The following is a 20,981-nucleotide window of genomic DNA, read 5'->3' on the forward strand; positions in this document are numbered from 1 at the left end:
TTAGAAAGAATCTTCGTTCTTCATCTCAAGGAGTTGAATCCAACTTGAATTCCATGTGATCTTGAGAAAGGATCATGGAATTAATGCTTGAAGATACATGAATTTGGGTTTGGGATTGATTCATGACATCTAATCAACCCATAACTTGATTCATGAAATTGTGCGGCTCTAAATCATAGACCAATCTTCATCTCTTCTCATGAGCAATTAGATCAAGAGATTGGCAATTGATCAAGTTAAGAGAAATCAAATCACCAAGAGATTGGGGTTTGATTACTTATAATTTGTCAAGAGATCAATGATTACATGATTGAAGAGGAGATGAAAATTATTGATCCTGAGAATGCAACATCTCTTGATCCCAACGTTCTTTCCATTCTTAATTCTTGTTATTTACTTTCTTGCACTTTACTTTCCTGTACTTTACTTTTTTTGTAATTTAAATTTTCAGTACCTTACTTTTATGTTCTTTACCTTCTAGTCACTTTATTGCTTTCTTTTAATTTCACGTCATTTAAATTTTTTATTTGATCATCACCAAATTATGACAGTCTAACTAGATTAATCAATTAACTATTACTTGCTTAATCCGTTAATCCTCATGGGATCAATACTCACTCATCGTGAGTTTATTACTTGGTACAAATCAGTGCACTTGCCGGTAGTTATACGAAAAATTGTAAATTTTATATCAGTTTGCTAAGAGTATTCAAGGAATTATGATATAAAAAAAAGAGGTAAATCAAGTAGCAATTGAAGGTTGATCAAAGAGCAAGTTTAGCATGAAGAATGGAAAGCCAATGACATGAGGGTGAAGCCATGCAAGCCATGCACCAATTCAAGAAGTAGGGTATGCCACACCCTGGAGGAGAAGAGAAGGGCGTGTTGCGCCTTAACATTATTAAGCCTTGCGTGCCACGCCAAGGCAGGGGTGTGCCATGCCCACACAAGGAGGAGCCAAGGCGTGTCTCATGCATGCCATGCCCTGGAGAAGAAAGAGTTGGCGTGCCATAAACTCAAGGGCATGCCACGCCCCAACACAAGCAACAAGGGCGTGCCATGCCAAGTTTCAGGTGTGTCATGCCCTGTAAGCTCCAACAAGGGCGTGTCACGAGGGGGAGTGAGCATGTCATGCCTCACTAAAATTAAGTTCTTGGGAGCAATGCAACAAGGAGGGCGTGCCACGCCAAAGAGCAGGCATGCCATGCCCTAGTCACTTCCATTCCCTAGAACTATTCAAGAAGAGAGCGTGCCACACTAAGACTTGGGTGTGCCATGCCCTAGCCCAATTCAATTCCTGGGAGTATTGTCAAGGTTTTGAGAATCGGACCGGTCATCAAACCGCTGTAGTCACTAGTTCACTGGTTTACTGGTCTAACCGGTCCAACTGGTGGTTCAACCGGAAAAACTGTTTTAAAATAGAATAATAAATAAATTATAAATAAACATCTTAAAATATAATTATAGTCTAATATAAATTTTAATGTTTTCCAAATATAAAGTATTACATCAACCAAAATCTAATATAACCTTTGATTTCATAATTATTAACAATTTATCATTCATTAGTCATTATATGTCACTATTGAACTTATTAAAATAGTCACAAAAAAAAAATCACTGAATTAACTAAATCAATAACAAATATTCGATCATCTACTCATAGCTAAGCTCAGCATCATAGCATGACAAATCAGCAACAACCAATAATGTAACCAGAAATTTCCAATCTCAATGGGAAGATACCAAGCCATCATTGAATCAGAAGGCAAAGAACTCTTGCTGTTGATGTTGTTGTTATTGATTTCATCCAATCTTGATCTCATCCATGAAAAGGGCCAATGAAGGGTGACAAGCCTCATCAAGCTCCTTTGCTTGCCATTCTTGGGGCTGCCAGCATTCTTCTTTGAGGTAACATGCCATTTTCACTCCCTATAAACAACTGGACATCAGAGACATTCTCTTAATAACTTGATATGAAGTAAAGTAGCATTAGAAGTTAGAACATGGGGTATCCTTCACAGTTCAAGATTCAGTGTGGCATCTATCTATCTATCTATCTATCTATCTATCTATCTTATAACAAAATTTTTAGCCAAATTTTAACAAAGTTTTAACACATTCTTAATACAGAGTAATAAACTTTTCCAAATCTTCCTAAAGTTAAGCATATTAGAAAAAGAAACCCAACTTTCAGGAGCCAGTAACAAAATCATGAAATTTGAACAATATCAAATACAGACCAAAACCATAATAAGAATTCAAAAAAATTAATGTCTAATCTTATTATTCATAAACATATTCAAAAAGGACGGATACTCACAAATTTAGCATGATTTTAAAGTAGAACAAGAATGAGGGCAGATGAAATCAGTGGTAACATGATGGTAAGGCACGATAGAGGCAGCAACAGAGGTAGTAGCACTGGCGGCCGTCTTCGAGCTCAAACACGGCAGAAGCAGCAAAGGCTTAACCCTTCGCGTGCCTCCTCCCGCGACCTCCACCCCTTCTTTCCCCTTCGCAGCGCGACGCGACGGCAGAGGAGAGTGGAGCATATGCGACGCGACAGCAGAGACGAGCTGCGACGATGCTGAAATAGTAGGGACGGCGGTTGGACCAGATTCGACGGTGGCGGTGACACAGCTTGAAGAGGAGAGTGATGGAGGCTAGGGTTCGAGCAAACGAAGACCAGCGAAGCAGCAAATGACGGCGAGCTCGAGGAAGACTCACCGATTTTTGAATGAGTGAGAAGCGCGGACGATCGGACGAAAACACGGTGGTGCTTGAGAGCAATGAACGGCGGCGCTGAGCCCTGTGGCGATGGGGGACTTATAACCTAGGGTTGTGTTTTGGGGAGAAAGATTGAAGAATGGCTCGAGGGGTTGATGCTCAGGAGACCTGGCCATTTCATTTTCTATCAGAATGGAAAACGACGCCGTTTTTCAAAACCGGCCAGGTCCCGGTTTGGTCCGACCGATCAGTTCTCGGTCGGTTTAGCGGTTTGAGAATGGTTTTGATTCTGACGGTTTTTGATGTGGAACCAAACCGTAAAAGTCACCGATTTGTGGTTAAACCGATCAGATCGGCCGGTCCGGTCTGATTTTCAGAACCATGAGTATTGTCCACTTCAGGCGTGCCATAAGGAAGATTGGGCGTGGTACACTAGCCCATGATTACCTTGTCCAGTGTTGATTCATCACAAGCCCAACCTTAAAGATTTGATTTTGAATTGAAGATTAAAGAAGATTCTGTAATTAATTAGTTTTGAATTCCTTTTGATTCTGTTTGCAATTTAAGATTTAAATTAGTTATAGACTATCTTAATTATTCTGATTAGGATAAAATACTAAATTAGTTCCATATGTTTGGGGGTGAATCCTATTTTAATCCCAAAAATTTAAACTATCTTATTAACATCCAAAATAGTTTTGATTAGCCTCAATCAAGTCCTGCCGTTAAGTCATAGTGAAATTGGTAACGGCGTGTCTGACATGGTCAACCTGGTACACACGCTCGATTTAACCATTGAAAGCAAGATAAAAAAAGAAATTAGGGTCAATAAGTAAACCCTAAACCCTCAATATTGTTATTCATCGTCTTCTCAAGGTTTGCATAGCAGCAGCAAGATTTGTGGGAGAAGGAGGACGTGTTTTGTGGGGAGAGACCAGTGTTGTAGATATCCTCTACAGCGGAGAACTCAGGAAGAAGATTCTGGAGATGCATCAAATATCAGGTAAGTGTCCTCTTTGTAGTCTCTTCTTTCGATTCATCGCTGGTTGCTAGTGTATGGAGCTTTTTAACTATTTGGTATCCTCTTTTTGGTTTTCTGAGAATAGATCGGAGAAGAATGCGAGTATTTTTCTTGGGCAGAGGCTGAAGGGCAAGACCCAAAAATTCAAAGACTGAGGAAGAAAGCAAGTGTATTGAAGGAAAACCTACAGAAAGTTGAAAGAAAATTTGCATTGGCACTTGCTGTTAGAGTTCTTGGATGGATAACAACTGGGTTGTTGCTATATGATTGATTTAATTATGCAAGACATATGAGTTTGACATACATTTGAATTGCTGCAAGATTTAGAGTTGTTATTTAAGGTGATAATAGTTATGTTTATCCATTTTGCTAAATTTGTCCCTATTTTGATACGAATGTATAAAGGTATGTGTTGTAAACATTGTCAATTATTGAGTAAAATAAAAAAATGAGTTTTTGAAAATTGACATACATTTTTTAGCAGTGTAACATTTTAAATCAGTTTGACAATTAATAAGTAGAAGGCTTAAAGAAGCAATTCACATAATTATACTCTTGAAAATAACTTTTAACCATTGATATGGGAGAAGTCTTAAAGTAGCTTCTTTAAAGAATTACAATATCAAAAGAAGTCTTAAAGTAGCTTGACATAACTAGAAAAATAACAACACAAAAGATAACCATTAAAATAGAAGTCTTAAAGCAGCTTCTCTAAAGTATTACAGGTCCAAAAGCTCTTGGTCGTTGCCTCTTTCATTGCAAAACATACGTTAATCATAGTACTATAAATTCATCCCAATGCTTTCCAGGCCCTAGGTGGTGTTTTCGCCATGTACTTCAAGATCCTTCTTAATGGACTATTAATTGTTATTATGGATGGCTGGGATTGACTGTTGCTACTGGTGCATTTAGCTCTCTTTGAGGAGGTCTGTGACTGTTGGGTCCCTACATCTTGTGCATTGCTCTTCCTCTTTAGTTGAGTTTTTGTTACTGCTTTTGCTGTTGCATTTGCTGCTATTTTGATGGAGTTTCTAGTCCTAGTTGTGCCAGCACTCTTCTTGGATGATTGAGCTGCATTATGCTACAACCAATAACATAAAAAACAGAGATATCAAGAAATTGATATTATTCCAATACATAGTTTAAATTAGTTTCAATTTGTTTCAGTCCATACAATTAATTCCAATCCTTACAATTAAATGACGTCCATGCAATTTTTACCTTTTTGCTGAGGCCTCCACCTTACATTTTCTAGGATAGGTTCTTTTGTTTTGACCAAGTGCAAAACAGTAGGAGCATTTTTGTTGTTGTCTTTCCCTGGATAATTTTAACAGTGGTCCAGTGTTCTGTGGCTCATCACCAGCCTTGTTCCTACTTAATTTAGGGTGTTCTATTGGTTTCCTAAAGACTGATGGCAGCACATCATCATTCTGAGTCTGTTCACTAGATTTGGTCCATTAACAAGGTAGATTACATGTTGATAGCAGTCCATATAGGTCTCTTTTTTATAGTAATTCTTCACATAGTTCTTAACATCTAAACATATTTTTCTAATGCAACTCATGGCATGCTCACAAGGATAACTTGTTAGATAAAAATTTCTAGAGGAATACTCATGGTTCTTTAAGTCCACAACAAATTTGTCCCTATTACCTTGGCTACTGGGCAGTTCATACTTGTGTCTACCCGCATAGATGGCCATCCACTCCCCACCCTTATCAAACTTTCTTTCAAATTTTTTATTTATTTTTGGCAAAATATCTCCACCATATGTCAGTATACTTTGTCTATTATCAGCCCATCTATTCATAAGATAAACTCTAATATCTTCTAATATAGACACTATGGGTTTTTCTCTAGCCTCTATTATAACAAATAGAGTTAAAATATTCACACATGTTGTTTACAAGTGCATCACATCTAGGTAAATAACTAAACCTGGACTTGCTCCAAAACTTAGCAGGAATCTCCATGGAATGCTTATAAGCTCTTTGATCAACCATATGAATCTCTTTCATTCTTCTCTCCCACTCCTGGACATATATTGCCTTTGTAGCCTTTCACATCATCATTTTTAGCTGAACATCTGGGTACCTTTTCCTAAAATTACTATATAAGTTTCTGACACAAAACCTATGATCTATGCCAGGCGGCAACTCATCAAAGATAGAAATCAATCCTTGGACACAAAATTTAAAAATAGAACAAGTCAATAACATCACAATTTGAAGTAAATATCCTATGACATAAACAAGAACCAAGTAATCAAATTAAATGAGGATTACCTTTTGTTGATTGCTCATGAATGTACACCTTCTGATTTTATCAACACCCAAATCATCATAGAAATTCAACAAAAACTCATGTCCATGAGTCTTTTGTCTCTGCTTCAACAATAGCATATACAATTGGCAAAATCTGATCATTGGGGTCCCATCCAGCTGTTAGAAGTTAACTCCATATGGAGTCTTGTTGAAACATCCATCAAGGCAAATCATGGGTCTACACACCATCAATCTCCTTTTGCAAGCATCTAAGCAGATATAGATCCTCTCAAAGGTTGGTCTCATGTCCTTACTAGGGATTGGTGTCTCTAATTGAAACTCATGAGGTCTCTAAACTTGTATACGAACAGTGGTACCCAGATTTAACCTCAGTAACTCAGCAGTATAGTCATGTATCTTCTTATATTGCTCTCCATAAGTACCATTAATTTCATCCAATGCTAACTGCTTCACTCTGGCAGCTTCGGACTTTGTGAGGTCAACATTCCACTTACTATGAGCTTTCTTCATCAAAGTTCTCAACTTGATCTTTGGATTCTTACAAATCTTCATAAATGCCTTGCTAAGTCATTGAGAACTCATGATTCCAATTTTAATGGCTTTGCTACATGTGTATTTTTTATAACAGGTGGTCAACTGCCATGTATCCTCCCTCTTCATCTTATGGCAGTATGCAAACCACCTGTATCCTTCTTGGCATACTGCCTTATACCTACGGCTATCACATTTTGAGAACCATAATCCTCTATCATTGTGCGCAATATAGCTAGTTACACATTCCTTAAAAGCATTCCTATTTACATACATTGTGCTAACCTCCCATTTATACTCCTTCATATTCTTCAAATTTTTGTGCAAAAGGTACTTCCTCAACAAAGGAACCCCTTCATCATCACTTACAGGTGTTGCCAGGGCATCTTAGGCTAGTTTCACTAGCCTATTGCTTTATTTTTAATAGGTTTTATGCACTTTCTTGAGATATAAGTAAGAAATTAGGTTAGAAATTTATGTATGCCTAGATTCATCTAACCATGGTTAATTTGATACAATTTTATGAGAATTATACTATAATTACTTGTGTGCTAAGAATGATGAGAATTCTCATGACTTTAACAAAGCTTTGATGCATGTATTGGTTGATGATAGCTGAAGAAAAGCATAGAAGGAAGTTGAAGAAGGAGCATGGAGAAGATGAAGGAGTAGCAACGTTGGTGGCCAAGTTGGACCACCAACGTTGCCTCAAACGTTGAGAAGGAAGCAGAATAAGATTCTGCATAATCTGCTGGTGTCCACATTGGAGAGAATATTGGCAATCCAATGTTACCCCCAACGTTGTGAATAAATGAGCTTTCAGGAGATTTTGAAAAATCTACAGTGATGCGCACGCGTGCTGTACGCGTACGCATGGATTGGAAATTATGGCAATCCACGCGCACGCGTAGTTGACGCGTACGCATGGATGGGTAATGTTGGACCCCAAACGCTGCCTCCAACGTTGGTGGCCAACGTGCGTGATTGTGATCTCAAAATTCTGAATTTGAAAACGCACAACGACGCGCACGCGTCTATGGCGCATATACGCAGGCTTGACTTTTGAGAATTCACGTGCACGCATACAGCACACGCACGCGTGGATAGGCCAATGTTAGAGGGAATGTTGCTAGTCCAACGCTAAGGGCAACGTCTTCTAAATGCTTTTAAAACTGGAAAATGGGATTTTTGCATCCACGCACACGCGTGGATGCACATTCTGACCCCAAAGGCGCATATGCGCAAGGCACGCGTACGTGTGGGTAGAAGAACGTTGGTACTCCAACGTTGAGTCAAACGCCAATGACAGCAAGTGTATCTGATTTTTAAGAAAGGCGTTTGAGTCAACGTTGGCCATCAAACGTTGACTCCAACTTGAGCACCAGAACTTCGCAATTCAAACAGATCTCTTCTCAACAGCAAGGAAAACCAATTAGAGCAACTTCAACCCAATTCCATCAAAGCCAAAAGCCCAATTCAGAGATTGAAGATCAATGGAAGAAATTGTATAAATAGCTTAGAATTTAAGTTAGAGGGACCTTTTTTTACAACTTTTTTTTAGCGAGAACACTCTGCCATTTTTAATGTATCTTTCAATTCCATTTTCCATTTTCCATTTTGAGAGCTATGAACAACTAAACCCCTTTTCATTGGGTTAGGGAGCTCTATTGTAATTCAATAGATCAATAGTAGTTTTCATCATCTTCTTCTTTCTTTTCTCTTGATTTTTGTTAGAAAGCTTTCGATCTTAATTCAATTGGATAGTTGTCTTGACAGAGAAGCTATCCATAATTGGAATTCTTTGGATTCTTGAGAGAGGGATGAAGAATTCATGCTAGAATTGCTTTCTCACATTGTATTAGATTGGGGTTGGATGGATATTGTGATATTTAATCCTACCAATACTTTGATCTATGAATTTGTGTGGTATAATCAGTGACCGAACTTCAACTCTTCCCATGAGCAATTAAATCAAGACATTAGGCAATTGTTCATGCTTAGAGAGATTGGTGAGCCAAGACATTGGGATCCAATCATCTAAGATTGCCAAGCAATGTCAATGAATGCATTGATTGAGGAAGAGGTGAAAATGATTTGATCCGGAGAATTCAATATCTCCTAAAACCCAATGAATCCCCTACTCTGATCTTACCCATTCTTTTATATTCAACTTCTTTAATTTCATGCTTAATCCCCATTACCATTTAATTTCTTGCAATTTAAGCTTCTGTCATTTAATTTTCCGCAATTTAATTTCTGTCATTTAGTTTCTTGCAATTTAAGTTGCCCGCCAATTTTACTTTCGGCAATCTCAAGTCAATTCTGATTTCGCTCAACTAGAACAATTCTCCAATTAACATTGATCAACCAACCAATCTCTGTGGGATTCGACCTCACACTACAGTGAGTTTTTACTTGATGACAGCCCGGTGCACTTGTCGGTAGAAAATTGTTGAGAGACAGTTTTCGAGTGAATCAAGTTTATGGCGCCGTTGCCGGGGATTGATTTTGTATTGACAATTACTAAATTAGAAGATGACTAGATTGAGAACTTTTCTTTTCTTTTGATTAATTGAAATTTTAATTTCAGCTGTTCATTTTCATTTTTCTGCAATTTTAGTTGTTTCTCTTTAATTTTTCTTTACTTCTTTACTTTCCAGCAAGCTAATCCACTAAGTATTTGATAAATTTCTCTAACCAAGCTAACTATACCATGTTTTAGTGGACTTTGCATTTGCCATTTCTTGTACTTGTTCATTATATTACAGGTAGAAGAGAGGTTTTAACCTCCTTTGACAGTGAACCGAAAAGAACCTTCCTAAAATTAAGAAGGGAAGCAAGAGGAAAGAGGGCTGTTGGTACAGAAGAAGAGGAGGAAGACTTGGATATAACCATGAAGGATGATATGGAAAACCATCATGAAGGAGAGGTGAACAATCATGCCAGAAGAGGTGCAGCCAACCCTATTGGACAAGAGAGGAGAGTTCTGGGCTCCTATATCAATCCAAACCCAGGAAACTATGGTAGCAGCATTCAAAAGCCAACTATCCATGCTAATAATTTCGAATTAAAGCCTCAGCTCATAACTCTTGTGCAAAACAACTGTTCTTTTGGAGGAAGTGCCCAAGAGGACACTAATGAGCATCTCACTAAATTTCAAAAGATATGTGACACAGTTAAATCTAATGGTGTACATCCTGACACCTATAGATTGCTACTGTTTCCATTTTCTTTGAGGGACAAAGCATCAAAATGGTTAGAATCATTTCCCAAGAAAAGCTTGACAACTTGGGAGGATGTAGTGAATAGATTCTTAACAAGGTTCTACCCTCCACAAAAAGTAAACAGACTGAGAACTAAAGTAGAGACATTCAGACAGCAGGATGGTGAGACTATTTATGAAGCATAGGAGAGGTTCAAGGATTTGACAAGGAAATGCCTCCTGATATGTTTAATGAGTGAGTGCAACTTTATATCTTTTATGAAGGGCTGAATTGTGAATCAAAGAAAGCTGTAGACCACTCATTTGGAGGTTCCCTTAACAAGAAGAAAACCATTGAAGAAGCCATTGATGTTATAGAGACAATGGCTGACAATGAGTATTTTTATGCCTCAGACAGAAGCAACAACAGAGGAGTCCTAGAATTAAACCATATGGATGCAATCCTAGTCCAGAATAAGATAATCACCAAGCAACTGGCTGAATTGACCAAGCAGATGGAGAAGAATCAGGCTGCAGCCATCCACACTCAACCATCACCTCAAAGAGAGTTGGAAACAGAAGAAGGAGTTAACTGGGAGGAAGCTAATTACCTTGGAAATTCATCTAGGCAAGCTCATGATCCATATTCTAAAACTTATAACTCTGGTTGGAGGAACCACCTAAACTTTGGGTGGAAGAACCAACAAAACCAAGGCCAAAACCACAGACCCCATAATCCAAACCAGTATAACAACTCCACTCACCAAAACTCCAACCAAAGACCATACCAGACCACACAAAGCACTTATTCACAGCCACCATACCAAAACCACAATAACCATTCCCAACACCCTAATTTCAACCAACCATCACCACATAATGATGACAGAATGTCCAAAATGGAAGCTATGCTTGCAAACTTTTGCAAGGAGTCTGAAGACATGAAAAAATTCAAGGAAGAAGTGAGAGGGAGTATAAAAAGCCAAGGAGAGGTTATTAAGAATCTCGAATCTCAAGTAGGACATCTTTCACAGTAGATTCTGAAGTCCACTGATAGTTTTCCAAGTGACACTGAAAAAATTCAAGAGGGGAAATGAAGAAGGTGAGATGGGAAGAGTATAAGGCAATTACTCTTACAAATAAAGAAATCCTGGAAGAAGATACCAGTAAACCAATAGAGCACAGCCAAGGAAGTTTCCAGGGCAACTTGGAGAAAAAGGAACAAGGAACTGGATCCGTACGGGGAAAAGAGTCAACAAAGAAGGAAATGCCGAAACCTTATGTGCCAAGGGCACCATTTCCCCAGAGACTCAGGGGAGGTGAGAAAGAAAGGTCATATTCAAGATTCCTAGACATGTTTGTATCCCTCAGTGTCAACACCCCCTTCATCAAAACTCTCTAACAGATGCCCACATACATCAAGTGCATGAAAGAGCTGCTAACTAAGAAAGAAACTTTAAAAGGGGGACAAACTGTGATAATGAACAAGGAATATAGTGCCCTCATCAAGAAGGACGTACTCCTGAAGAAAAAAGATCCGGGGAGCTTTTATATTCCCTGCACCATAGGAGAAACAAAAATTGACAGAAGATTTTGTGATCTAGGAGCTAGCATAAATGTGATGCCTCTGTCTCTCATGAAGAAGTTATAAATCAATGAGCTCAGATCCATGGATGTAATCATCCAATTGGCCGATAAAACTCAAAAGCAGGCCGAAGGAGTAGTCGAGAATGTATTGGTCAAAGTGGGAAACTACTTCCTTCATACTGACTTTGTTGTTCTAGACATGGAAGAAAGTTACATCCACCCCATTCTTCTGGGAAGACCATTTCTAGCCACTGCTAGATCACTCATAGATATGGAACAAGGAGAGTTAATCCTGAGAATACATGATGAATATCTCACCTTCCATGTGTTCAAACCTACATCTGAATCTGAGCCAGAACCTAAAGAACCGAAGGATGATCACATCAACATGTGCATAGAGGAAAGCAACAGTGAATCAGAAGCAGAACCCCTAAAACAATCCTTGGTGAACAAGCAAGAAAGTCAAGAGACACAACAACCAAGAGAACTCAAGAAAGAACTGAACCCACAAGAGTTAGGAAAAGCAGCTAAGAAGAAACTTCCTAACACAAGAGACACGGGAGGACTACTGGAAGAAGAGAAAAGAGTTGTGAAGAAATTGCCAAGAGGATGGAGAAATAAAAAAATTCCTACAGAAGGTTTTTTTCCTGGAAACAAGGTGATATCCGTCCACCATCCACCAATCTCAACACAGCCTCCAACACTTCCATATCAGTTACCTCAAGTGTTCACAGTCAAAAAGGTACTTTCCTTGGAACATGTAGAAATCATCAACGATTCAAGTGGAGAGAGGTTCACTGTGAGGGGAGAAGATTTGATGCACTACAATCCACCCTAATAGTAAACCAACCGTCAAGCTAATGACACTAAAGAAGCGCTCCATGGGAGGCAGCCCATGATTTAATTTCCTTTTTTTAATGCTTCAGTATGAATAATAACTGTTGCTCTAACATAAATTCAAGCTCTCATGGACAAATTTGACAACTATCCATGACATTGTGAAGCATATGATCCAATTTTAAGTTTGGTGTGCCTACAGGCACACTAAGTTACCTTTCAAGAATGATGATCATATTGCCATTTTGACATGTGTTTCTTGGAGTATATAGCCAAACATTAAGTTTGGTGTTGGATATATTGTAAGAACAAGTCATGAGAGTCAAAGTTCTTTTGAGTCTTAAAATTAATGAAAGTGCAACCATGTTACAATTTTTAGTTCATGTTTAAAGATAGAAAAATAAAATGTTTCTCATGATGGTTTAACCAAAGGTGACACTAATCCCGTTAAGGACTCAATGACATTACTTGGAGGAAGTAACACTTTGAACCATATAGGCAAACACTAAGTTTGGTGTCCTCCAAAACTATATAAGAGCACAAAAGGAGTCACCGTTGGATGAACAATCATAAGGAATGCTAGTCAAATTTTTTAGCTTTAAATATTAATTGTTCTCTTGCCGCCACTTGTTAGTATTCACTTCTTTTGTCGTGTTATGATGGTTAGGTGTGCAGAAGAACTATTTAATGAAAGAGACAAGGCAATGGATGATAAAGATAGCATGAGGACGAAAAGTAAGTCACATGGTTTGGAAGGGTGCTTCTTGGGAATAAAAATCTGCACATCTTGAGAAGAGGTACCTAGAAGACCCGAAGGATATGCTCAATGGAGAGGTAACTTTTGTCTTCATTCAATCTTGCATGCACACTGTTCATTCATAACCTTTCCCAAAGAATCCTAACCATCCATTCTTCATTAAAGCTTACTATAAATGGCTTTACTTGGACCGTGCACATGAACTAAAATGTTCATACTTCTTGTACTCTAAAAAAATTCAGCTCTTGTGTTCTCTAAAGCCAAAGCCCAACAACCATGTTTACGTGCAATAAATCATTCTTGTTCACTTGTTTCCACAACATTACCTAGCCTTCAAACCACCTTTTCATCAAGAGTGCATCACACTAGTCACCCCTTTTCATAAACCTTCAACCTCTATTCGGGTAATCATCAAGGAAGGTATGGCATCTTCTTTAAGTTTCAAAAGAAGGAGAGGAAAGGAACCTATTACTGAGGACAGTAAAAACGACTATGATCGATGGAAGTTCAGATCATGGTTCAACCAAATGCAACTTGGGTGGATGAATGACAAAAAGATATATCCAGAAATCCCTTTCCAGCTACCTGAGGATGGATGCCCAGAAATAAGAGCCAAGATCAGAAAGAGGAAATGGGAAGAGCTGACCTCACCGATCACCAGGATTAATGCGAACATCATAAGAGAGTTTTATGCTAACACTGCAAGGCTAGATATGACCGAAGCCCCAACGTACAAGAGTTATGTACGGGGTGTGGAAGTAGACTTTAGTCCAAAGACCATTATGAAGGTCTTAGGACTAAGGGTATCACATTTTGATGAGCTGGGGTACCAAGAAAGAGTGAATGGGAACTCAGATTATGATGAAATCTCTAGTGATATCTGTGTGGTGAATACTGACTGGGAGAGAAACAATCAAGGAGGGCACAAGTTCTTAAAAAGGGGAGATATCATCCTTGAAGCAAAAGGTTGGTATGAGCTTATAAAGAGATCAATTCTAGGCACAGTGAACACCTCGGAAGTTAAAAAGAAAAGGGCTGTCATGCTACATTGTATAATGGTGGGAGGAGAGATAAAAGTTCACGAGATCATTGATAAACCATTATTTTATGATTTATCTTATGTTTAATTGAGTGGTTTCATCAAGTCTTCACTCACTTATTCATATGATTTGCATGATTTTACAATCCCTTCCTAGTTTTATTCTATGGTTGGAAACTTGCTTCCTACAGATCTTAATTTGTATATTTTAATTCTCCTTTATACCATTCAATGCCGTGATCCGTGTGTTAAGTGTTTCAGGCTTTATAGGGCAGGAATGACTTAGAGAGTGGAGAGGAAGCTTGCAAAAATGGAAGGAACACAAGAAACTAAGGAGATGACCAGCGAGCATTGACGCGCACGCTAGCTCACGCGTGCGCGCGATATGAAGAAAATTGCAGCGACGCGTGCGCGTTCCTGATGCGTACGTGACGAATGGATTTTTGACGGTTTAGAATTTCACAAATGAAATCTCGTTGAAGTATAGTCTCTAAACCAACAATAATCCTTTCATGCAAAAATTTGTTTGTCACAAGTACAAACCCCTAAAATCTATAAACCGAAGTATTTAAACCTCGGGTCGTCTCTCAAAGGACTTGCAGGGTAGTGTTCTTGTTATTGGTTATGGACTTGTTTATTTTGGGGTTTTGGATGAGGAATGTGAATAGTAAATGGTAGGAAAACTTTATTCACAAAATGGTCTTGGCAAGGTTTGGTTGTCAAGGGTCTTCATCATTATTACTAGCCACAAGTATGGTAGTTGCAAGGATTAATCCCACTTAGTCATCCTTAAATTGATTAACAAAGGAAAGTCAAGTGAGTTATATCAATCCTAGTCCATAAGTCCTAGCTTTCCACTAATTGGATTAATGAAGGCTAGAGTTAATGGCTATCAACTATCAATCAATTGGACACTAGTGACTCAATAAACCCTAAGTTACCTTCTCAAGCCAAGAACATAAAATCCTAGTCTAAAATTCTTCCAAGCATTTAATCAAACACTTGGAAGGCACAAAAGAAAAGTATAGTCAATCACAACAAGAATGAATTCTAACTACAATTGAATGTAAAGAATTAACAACAACAATCAAGGAAATCATAATTATCATGAATTACCTTAAATTGCATTATTGAAAGAAAATAAAGAGAACAAGAGTATCATGATTACAAAACCTAGAAACAAAATAAGAGAAATTACAACAAGAGAATAGGGATAGAGAGAAGAACCAAAGTGTAGCAATCATCAATTGAAGGTAGAAGTAGAAGGAGACTTGAATTAAACCTAGAACTATGAGATCCTAATCTAACCCTAATTCCTAATCCTAATTCTAGAGAGAAGGGAGAGCTTCTCTCTCTAACTCTAACTACTTCTAAAACTAAACTATGACTAATGAGTAAAGTATATTGATTCCTCTTCAATCCTTGGCTTAAATAGCATCAGAAATAAGTTGGATTGGGCCCACAAAGCTTCTAAAATCGTTGGCCACGTGTTGCATTAAGTGAGTCATGTGCCACCAACGGCGCGTCCGCGTACCGTGCGCGTGCGCGCCCATATGCGCAATGCAACTATGGCAAATCTTATATCATTTCGAAGCCCCGGATGTTAGCTTTCCAACCCAACTAGAACCGCATCAATTGGACCTCTGTAGCTCAAGTTATGGTCGTTTAAGTGCAAAGAGGTCGGCTTGACAGCTTTCCGGTTCTTTCATTTCTTCATGAGTTCTCCAACTTTTCATGCTTTCTTTCTTCATTCCCTTGATCCAATCTTTGCCTCCTAAACCTTAAATCACTTAACAAACATATCGAGGCATCTAATAGAATCAAGGTGAATTAAATTTAGCTATTTTAAGTCCTAAAAAGCATGTTTTCACTCTTAAGCACAATTAAGGGAGAAGTTATAAAACCATGCTATTTCATTGAATAAATGTGGGTAAAAGTTGATAAAATCCCCAAAAATCAATACAAGATAAACCCTACAAATGGGGTTTGTCAACCTCCCCACACTTAATCCAAGCATGTCCTCATGCTTAAGCCAAGAGAGAAACAAAGGGTATCAACATTTATTCCATGTAAATGAACTACATGCAACCTAAACTATATGCAACTAAATGCAAAATGGTTTTACTTACTTGGTTAAAAATAAATCAATCCTCCAAGTCATACGTGCACAAGTAGGGCCAAGATCATATAACGATTCATGAATCCTACCAATTCGAATATCAAAATGAAGTTCAAGTAGACTTGCGAGAAGAACACTCATGAAAGCCGGGAATCAAGGAATTGAGCATCGAACCCTCACCGGAAGTGTTTGCACTCTAGTCGCTCGGTGTTTGGGGTTGATTCTCTCAATTCTCCCCTAATCATGCTTTCCAAGATTTGTTTTTCTTCTAACAATCAACAATTATTCAATGCATGCATACATGTATCATGAGGTCTTTTCTTTAGGTTGTAATGGGGCTAGGGTCAAGGTAGGATCATATATGGCTAGTGGACTTAAGGATTTGAATCTTTGATTAACTTAAGCTTTCCCACCTAACCTATATAATGACCTATACAATTAAGTACTAATCTAACTACCCCTTCCTCACTTTTTCACATACTCATGCATCCCTTTTCATTTCACAATACTTATGCATTGATCTTTATTGGACTTTACTTTGGGGCATTTTGTCCCCTTTTTATTTCTTTCTTTTTCTTCTTTTTCTTTTTTTTTTATTTTTTTCTTTTCTTTTCTTTTTCTCTTTTTTTTTTCACATTTATTTTTTTCTTTTTTTTTTCTTTTATTTTTCTCATTTTTTTCAAGAATATCAATGAATAAGGTCTTACATTTAATTAACGCATGAGTATGTACCCAATTCCCAATATTTACATTAATAATACAAAACTACCCTTTTATTCACCCAATGTCCCAAGGTTTCCACACTTGAATGATACTCACACACACTAGCCTAAGCTAATCAAAGATCCAAATAAGGACTTTTATTGTTTTCCGTTTTAAGGCTTGTAATGTGCTAAATTAAGAACAAAGTGGGTTAATCGTAGGCTCAAATTTGGCTAACAAAGGAAGATAGAAGGTAAGGCCATTTGGGTGAGTGAGCTAATGAAATGATGGCCTCAATCATATAAATGCATGAATACACCAAATAATGGACATAAAGAATCAAACAAATCAAAGATCACAATCATAGGAAGAGAATAATGCACACAAGAAGGAAAAATAAGTGGTTATAAGATGTAACCACGCAATTAGGCACAAATCTCACTTGCTTATGTTCTTAGCTCAAAAACCATGTTCCAAAATAAATTCTTTCAAGCAAGTTCAACAAAAAGTTTTCAAATTGGTAGGTTGCCCTAAAACGGTTTCTTGGAAAGAAAATCATCACCCTAACCAAGTAGTCCTAATAACAAAGAAGTGGTAAAAATATGTACAAATTCTAACTAACATGCAACCTATCATGCAATGCAATAGCTAATCTAATTAAAGAAAATAAAAAATTTGGTGTTGAAAAGGAAATTTTTACCCATGGAGATCGGTCAGACGACCTCCCCACACTTGAAGATTGCACCGTCCTCGGTGCATGCAAAGAAGAGCGAGGTGGATGGGTTGCTACAATTGATGAGCTTCTTCGAAAGGTTGTGCGGAGGACTTGTTCGTTGCCCCATTTAAAAGCTTTTCCGTTTCCTCCTTTCTTGGTGGCCAGCCTAAAAGGAGAGAAAAAGAAAGAAAATTAAGCCTACAACAAAGATATCAAAGTAAATAGAACGTAGGCGGGGGCTAATGCCAAATAAGAGTATGATTCTCTACTACATGGTAGCTACAACATGTGAGTGAGAAATCAATATAAGCAAAAGGCATATCAACTGATACTTGATGCAAGAGTAAAGTTAAAGCACGGAGAGTATATTGAGCATCAAGATCAAATAAGAATTGGTACAAACAAGATTAGTGATACGCATGAAAGCAATTGATTCTATCCTAACTCAATGATGAAGCGGTACAAGAAAAAAAACAAAGGGTAATGAATTAGGAAGGACTAAAGCACTAATCTTGTGTGTTGACAAATATTACAATTAATGTAACAAGTCATGGAGCACCAAAACAAATGCAAGAAATTCTCAACAATTGAGTGAGAGAATTCAATACCATTATTAAAATGAGAAATTTAGAAAATAAAATGAGAACAAATAGAATTAAAATGCAAAGAATAAAAGTATGCAAATGTAATAGACAAAAGAAAATGGAAGAAGAGAAAAAAAATTTTTTTTTATGTTTTTTTTATATTTTTTATATTTCTAGTATTTTGTTTAATTATTTATTTATTTATTATTATATATATATATTTTTTTTTTATTAAAATTTTTTTTTCTTATTTTTTTTTATATTAAAAGAGAAAAGAAAAAAAAAATCTCCAAGAGAGGAAGAAGAAAGAAAAAAATGAGAAAGAAAGAAGAAGAGAAGAGGAAAGAAGGAGAAAGGAGGAAGGAGAAAAGCAGGGTGCAAATCCGCGCGCGCGCGCACAGCGCGCTCACGCGTGGATGCAGCAGGGACGATCCGCGCGCGCGCGCACAGCGCGCTTACGCGTGGATGAGCTTGTGCTCCAAGCACAATGCTGGCACAACGCGCGCACAACTCTCTGGTTTTTGTACCAGAAGTTGCGGAAGTGCAATGTGCGCGCGCGCGCACAGCGTGCTAGCGCGCCGATGGCCGTTTTTTTTTTTTTTTTTTATAGCTCCCTATAATGTCCAAAACTCTTCTTTATTCAATCAAATATCAAACAATTCACAAAAATGCAATTTGATTTTAGGATTTATTCATCTACTACTAATGAGTATAACATACTAACAACCAATCTTTACAAACAAATCAATATGAAATGAAAATCTACCTACAATGGCAACTCAAATCACTTATTATACAAAACCAAAAGAGAATGGAAAGAGGTTACCATGGTGGGGTGTCTCCCACCTAGCACTTTTAGTTTAAGTCCTTAAGTTGGACATTTTGAGGGGCTCATTGTCATGGTGGCTTATGTTTGTACTCATCCTTGAATCTCCAAGGATCTTTGCCTCTCAATTGGTTGACAGAATATCCAACCGTCTTCACCAAGCTTGGGCAAAGTTCAACCCAAGATATGAGTCCCCATAGTTGGTCTTCATCTAGCAAGCCGGGGTCCCATATCTTATCTTCGCACCCGTCTTCAATTTGATCCTCATACTTTTTCCTTCCGGGTGGTTGACATATAGAATTCTCTTTAGCACACCTAGCCTTCCGTCGAGACCCATGCAAAGTGGTATTCTTCCAATCATCGTTCCTATACCTTGAAGCTTTGACCTTAATGAGCCTAATTCCTAACTCGCGACCACTACACAACTCATTCTTGCTTTTAATTCCACAAAGAGCTCTAAGTTGTCCATCCGTTTCAATCAAACCATATTCAAGCGAGAAAGTAAAGCTTATGGATAAGAATTTTACCCACTTGAATGTTGTGTTGGATGGTGACTCGGGAAGGGAGACCTCCCCACACTTAGACAATGCAAGGTCTACTTCCTTGTGCTCTTCTTTGTGTATTTCCACCTCTTTGCGAGCTTCCTTGATTTCAACCTTTCCCCTTTTATCACATAGCTTGGTGTTGTCTTCAAGAACTTTGATTTCTTGCCTAATAGGAGGTGGTTCAATTTTGGATAGAAATTCATTGATGAATAAATCCATTTCTTGGTCAACCTCTTCATATTCTTCAATTTCGATATACACCATGCCAACATTTTCCTCGTGATAGCTCTCTTTCTCATTGCTCACCAAGGGTATGGGAGGTTGTGCACACTCTCTTATACTTTCAACTCCATGTCCAATGGGAGGGGATTCCATTGTAGAGAGAAATTCATCCATGATTGAATCCATCTCTTGATAAGCCTCTTCCAAGTCTCCAACGATGATATGCCTTGGAGGTTGCGCACCCTCCTCAACATCAATATCAAGCTCTTTGGAAGAGTGCTCCATGATGCTACATTCCCTTGGACTTTCAACATCTCCTAAATCTTCAACCACCTCTTCCTTTTCTTCAATGATCATAGGCTCCTCCAATTGTTCCAACACAAAATTTGACTCCTCTTTCTCCACCGAATTTTCCAATTTCCTCTTCATACTTTGCTCTTCTTTTGACTTTTCACATGTGGTCACGGAAGTACCTTGAGTATTCAAGCATTGGTGGGCTAAAGTGTGCACCACCTTGGTCAAATTGGTCACAAACTCAAGTGTATCCCGCTTCATGGCTTCTTGTCCTTGGAGTAACAAAGTGAGAGGATCGTCTATTGGGGCTTGGGGTGAATAGGAAGGTTCATTATTTTGGAGGGAGGGTTCATGGTAGGAAGGTGGTTCTTCTTGGTAAAGGTATGGAGATGATGAGTATTGAGGTGGTTCTTGGGAGTAATCTTGATATGGTTGTGGTGATTGTAGAGGTTCTTGCTCATTATGGCCATAAAAATATGGTATGGATGATTGGTTATATGATGGATATGGATCATAGGGTGGTGCTTGGTGATGAAAGGCTTGTGAGAATGGTTGAGGTTCATGTTGAGGATGAGATTCATAGGCATATGATGGTGGTTGTTGAGTGTCACAAAAAGAATCATCATAGCCGCTAAGTTGGCATGCATTAGGATGGAAATTATACCTATAAGTATCCGGAGGTTGTTGCCAATAGGAGTGATCAATTCCTTGAGGCTCTTCCCATCTTTGTTGGTTCCATCCATGGTACATGTTGCCATTAAAGTCCACATTTCCTACAACACACTTAGAACCAAACTCAAAGCCAAAGTGGTGAGAATTCATAATGAGAGAACAAAATAAAACTAACAAAAATTAAGAAACAACAAAAGATAAACCTATTCACAATATTCACATATATACAATAACCAATAACAAAACACCATTGCAAATCCCCGGCAACGGCGCCATTTTGACGAATGGATTTTTGACGGTTTAGAATTTCACA

The 20,981-nt window shown here is 38.0% G+C and overlaps 1 non-coding gene across 1 annotated transcript; it reads right to left on the reverse strand.

Annotated features, from left to right (window-relative positions):
* Positions 1-9,913: 9,913 nt before the first annotated feature.
* LOC112746465 (small nucleolar RNA R71) lies at positions 9,914-10,016 on the reverse strand. The gene has a single exon (XR_003174347.1). It is a non-coding gene; the product is annotated as a small nucleolar RNA R71 (small nucleolar RNA).
* Positions 10,017-20,981: the final 10,965 nt, after the last annotated feature.

This window comes from Arachis hypogaea, chromosome 14 (assembly GCF_003086295.3).
Source record: "Arachis hypogaea cultivar Tifrunner chromosome 14, arahy.Tifrunner.gnm2.J5K5, whole genome shotgun sequence".
Lineage (NCBI taxonomy): Eukaryota > Viridiplantae > Streptophyta > Magnoliopsida > Fabales > Fabaceae > Arachis > Arachis hypogaea.